The 4507-nt window shown below is 62.7% G+C and overlaps 1 long non-coding RNA gene across 1 annotated transcript in view; it reads left to right on the top strand.

Moving 5' to 3' along the window:
- The first annotated feature begins 2038 nt into the window (after nt 1-2038).
- LOC125619367 overlaps nt 2039-4507 on the top strand; it is a 4704-nt gene continuing 2235 nt past the window's right edge. Inside the window, exons 1-3 of the long non-coding RNA XR_007350884.1 lie at nt 2039-2264; nt 2553-3626; nt 3811-4236. This is a non-coding gene — a long non-coding RNA (uncharacterized LOC125619367). The remainder of the gene's footprint in view (nt 2265-2552; nt 3627-3810; nt 4237-4507) is intronic.

Genomic DNA, 4507 nt, shown 5'->3' with positions numbered 1-4507 from the left:
GGCCAGCTGCATCCAGTGGCGATCCCGACCCGCAGGCACGGGATGCGGGCTCTGTTTGATCCCCCAAACCATGGTCTCTGGCGGGGAGGGGACACTTGGTGTCTCAAGGTTTCTGCAGCTGAAAAGGGCCCCTGGCCCCTGGTGGGGACAGGCAGGACTCTGCTCAACACCCGGCACGGCTGAGAGACAGTCCCTACAGGTCGCTGGACAGGGGACCCCGAGGGCGGGGCTGGGCTGACCCCGCGGGGCGTGTCCACCGGAGGGCGGGGCCCTGGCAGCTGGTGGGGGGCAGCTGACGCAGGCTGTTTGACTGTCCCTGGGCCCGGGGAGGTTGGGGTCACCCCCGTGACCTACCGGGTCTGTCGGAAACCCAAGAACACCCTGAAGAAACAGCAGCCCGCTGGGCTGTGGCCGGTGGCTTTAGCATTTATGGAGCACCCACTGTGTACACAATGCCCAGCTGAGGGCTGATGAGAAGGGTCCTAAAGGGATAGTCTCTGCCTCAAGAAAGCCTGTGGTCCCCAGGGAGACGGACCGTCCTGGGAGAGTCAGAGGGGAAGGAAGGGCCGGAGGTCTCCTGAGGGCCGCTCTGAGGAGGTGGCCCTGGCCTGGATTGTGACAGGAGAGGGCAGGTGAGAGGCACCCAGGCCCAGGGCAGTTAGACGGCAGGAGGGGCGGAGGGGCCTGGGAGCTGGGGAAGGTGCTCCCGGCTGAGGGCCTCTGTGCAGAGGCCGGGGCAAGAGGAGGCACAGCTGGAGCCCAGGGCTGCAGCTGAGGACAGGTGGAGAGAGGGGAGGGACGCAGGGAGGCTGGGGGGGACACAGGTGGAACCAGAGAGGCGGAGCCAGGGAGGACGCAGGTGCTCACAGGTGCCCTCTGGTGGCTGCAGGGAGCACAGGCTGTGGGTGAGCAGGAGAGGGGCCGTGGGGTGGACCCTTGGGACTTTGGAAACGCAGCGCCTGGGAGGGGTGGCCCAGGAGTCATGGGAGACCAGGGAGTCCCGGCCTCGGGAAGGCTGAGGTGAGCTTCTTGTGTGGGGACATTTAGAGGTAGGTAGGAGAGGGGAAGGGACACGGCTCCTGGGGAGGTCAGCAGAGGCCTGGTGTGGACGGGGCAGGACAAGGGCCAGGCCTGTTGCTTCTCCTTGTTTTCCTCGTTACTTGTTTTAAATCGTCCCAGGACAGTGGGCCTGTCTGCGGGGCACAGTGACTACGTCCACAGAGCGCACACAGGACAACTGCCATCTCCATCCCCTGAGCCTGCCCGCCCGCTCCTGGCTCTACCAGAGGGGACCCACTGGCCTGGACTGCACCCCGCGCGGCCACCCAGCCCTAACGAGCCTTGTCCCCGCCGGCTGGCCGCACAGGTGTCATTTGTCATGAATAGTGTGGGGCGCCGTGGCATGTGCCTGTCACCCACGCAGCTCAGGAGGCTGAGGCAGGAGGATCGTGAGTTCAAAGCCAGCCTCAGCAACTCAGTGAGACCCTGTCTCTAAATAAAATATAAAAGGGGGGCTGGGGGTACAGGTCAGCTGGTAGAGCTTGCCTTGCAGGCACAAGGCCCTGGGTTCAGTCCCCAGCACCACAAAAAAGGGAGGGGGGCTGGGGACGTGGCTCAGTGGTTAAGTGCCCCTGAGTTCAGTCCTTGGTACAAAAAGAAGAAAAACCACATGAAGTGAATGTCCCAGAATCCTGTGCTCCCATGGCCGTCCCTGGCACGCATGTCCTAGCTACGTCTGGGGTCACCTGGGGGGACCCAGGAGCAGGCCTCCTGCCCCCCACCCAGCTGGGGGATCTTGCCTGTCCTTAGGATCTGTCCTCCTGGGGCCCCGCCGTCCCGATGGTGGGGCAGGTGGTTTGGAGACTGTCCCTGGGGGGCTTGTCTGGGGGGCTGGGGAGCCCTGGGCGGGCGAGGGTCCAGGAGCCAGCCAGGGTTCCAAGGAAGGCCAGGCTCCGGGAGCAGCAGGACCTGCCACAAGTCTCATGGGAAGGGAGGGACGAGGGCTGCCTGGGCTCACCCAGGGCTTGTTCCTCCTCTCAGGGCCCCACAGGAAAGGCAGGCGAGATATGGTGTCCTGCTGCTGGAGGGACGTCCACCCCCAAGTGGTCCACACTGCACCTCTGACCTGGGCAGCAGCCGGGTGCAGGGCCCGCAGCGCTGACCTGACTCACAGTCCCTGCTCCCAGCCCCGGGGGCCACCTGCCGATCCCCCAGGACCCCGCCCCGTCCTCATGTACTCCAGGGCCACGCCTGACTCTGTCCTTGTAAGTGCACTGCTCAGAGTCTTAGATGGCTCCCCAAGGCTATGTATTCATTTATGGAGCACCTACTGCATACCAAACCCCATCCCGTGATGAGGCCTGCACGGGCTGGGAAGAGATGCTGAAGAGAGAGCCCCCCGCCCAGGACGCACGGTCCGCGAGCTGGGCTCCTGCTCAGGAGCGCCCTGCGGCTCCCCGGTGTGCCCTCGAGGGTCAGCATGGAGTGCCCGCCAGTCCAGCCCTGGGCCCCTCTGGTCATCTGTGCTTCTCCTTGCCTTTGAACCACTTTAGAACCTGGTAAATGGCTGCAAATGGCGGAGAGGTTCCAATGCAAATGACTTTGTCCTGGGGAGACTGCAGCTGATCATCCAAGTGGCCTTGACCAGGCTTGCTCTGTCTGTGGGCCCAGGTCACCCCCATGGCAGTGTGTGTGTGACGCGGGATCAGCCTGTGACCCCCGGCTCCCTGTGGATGGGTGACTTCAGAGCACTCCAGGTGCCACCTGCTCAGCCTTCACCTTCTTGTTTATGGGATGAACCCAGGGCCCTGCTGGGAGCTGCCCCAGCCCAACCCTTGACCTTTCAGAAAAGAGGCTGACCAGGAGGCCAGTGGCTCCACCCTGGCACCACCCAAGGGTGTCCCCCGTCCCCTCCCTGCCCCGTCACTCTGCCCCCCCGTCTGTTTTGTTATCTAAGTTCTTTTTGGCAGTGGTGCCGGGGACTGAACCCAGGTCCCCTCACCCCTGAGCCACACCCCAGCCCTATTTTGTATTTTACTTAGAGACAGGGTCTCCCCGAGCTGCTCAGGGCCTCAGAGTTGCTGAGGCTGGCTTGGAACTCCATCCTCCTGCCTCGGCCTCCCGAGCCGCTGGGACGACAGGTGTGGCCACCCCACTGCGCTCCCCATCTTAACCCTCCCCGCCCTTCCTCATCACGCTGGGGGTCTGCCACAATCAGCACATGCCAAAGTCTCTCCAGAATCTGCCTCCTCCTGGACCAGCCCAGTCCATCCACCTGCTGCCCGTTCCCGCCCTCACTCACAGCCTGTCCTCCCCACAGCAGCCACTGGAGGGCGCGAAGGAGCACCTGACTCAGAGCCCTCCGGTATCCTCTATGGCTCCCACCTCCCTCTAGGTCAAAGCCAAGTCCTCCCTTGGCCCCCAAGGCCCTGCGCAACCTGCCCCAGGCCCTCTCTGCCTCCCCTCCTCCCTCTGTTCTAGCCACACGGGCTCCTTCCTTACTGTGCCCACCAGATGCCAGACTTGGTCCTGCCCCTGGGCCTCTGCACACTGGTGCCCTCTGCCTGGGCCTGGGTTTGGCCGACTATTCAGGTGCTTTGAGTCTGTGCACAGATGCCAGCTGCTCAGTGAGTGCCTTCACCTTTCTATATAAAATTGCAGGGCGGGTGGGGGTTCGGTGGGGCAGTGCTTGCATGAAGGCCTGGTTCCAGCTCCAGCTCCGTGAAAATACAGTAAAATAGGATCCCCTACCCCTGACGCCGTTTGTGGCACGATTTCTTTACTGGTTTTGTTTCTGTCTTCTCTCTCAAGACATCAGCCCCACAGGAGCAGGGGTCTTGACTGTCTCATTCACTGCTGTACCCCAATAGTCACGAACTGCGCACCTGGCATACAGTAAGTGCTCAATTAATGCCAATTCACTGCAAGGCAGCCCTGCCCCAGCCATGCCTCCCACTGACCTCGGCCATTCCAAAGGGTGTCAGGCTGCACCCTGAGCCAACACTGCTCCCTGGCGCCTGGCCAGGCTGAAGAGGAAGGACAGGAGCCCAGATTCCCTGCTGTGGACTTTCCCCAGGACTCAGAGCCAGGCGGAAGTGCTGGGCCCAGCAGGCGGGACTTTTTCAAGATGTTGAGCATGGGGCATTGGTTGGGGGACAGGGCCAGCCTCCAGACCACCCCCCTTCTGCATTTGGGCTCTTGTCTGCATGACAATCCTACTTTACTGTGCAGCCCTGGGTAAGTGGCTGCCCTCTCTGAGCCTGGATTCATCTCTGTAAAATGGGGTATCAGATGGAGCTGTGGGACTGGCCTTGTGTTCTGAGTTCCGAGCTGTGGTAGGATGGCTCCCCTGGAGCCCTGCATGCCCTGGCACCTGCTACTGCTCTGCTCGAGGCCAGGGAGGAGAGGGGCCAAGGCAAAGCTCTGAGAGGCTGGGATTCCTCCACCCCCCAGGCTCTGACCCAGGGCTCAGGCATCCGTTCACCTCCTGGCTACAGGGCCCTGGGCC

The sequence above is a fragment of the Marmota marmota genome, unplaced genomic scaffold (genome assembly GCF_001458135.2).
Source record: "Marmota marmota marmota unplaced genomic scaffold, marMar, whole genome shotgun sequence".
NCBI classification, from domain to species: domain Eukaryota; kingdom Metazoa; phylum Chordata; class Mammalia; order Rodentia; family Sciuridae; genus Marmota; species Marmota marmota.
This window is presented reverse-complemented; position numbering and strand designations above follow the sequence as displayed.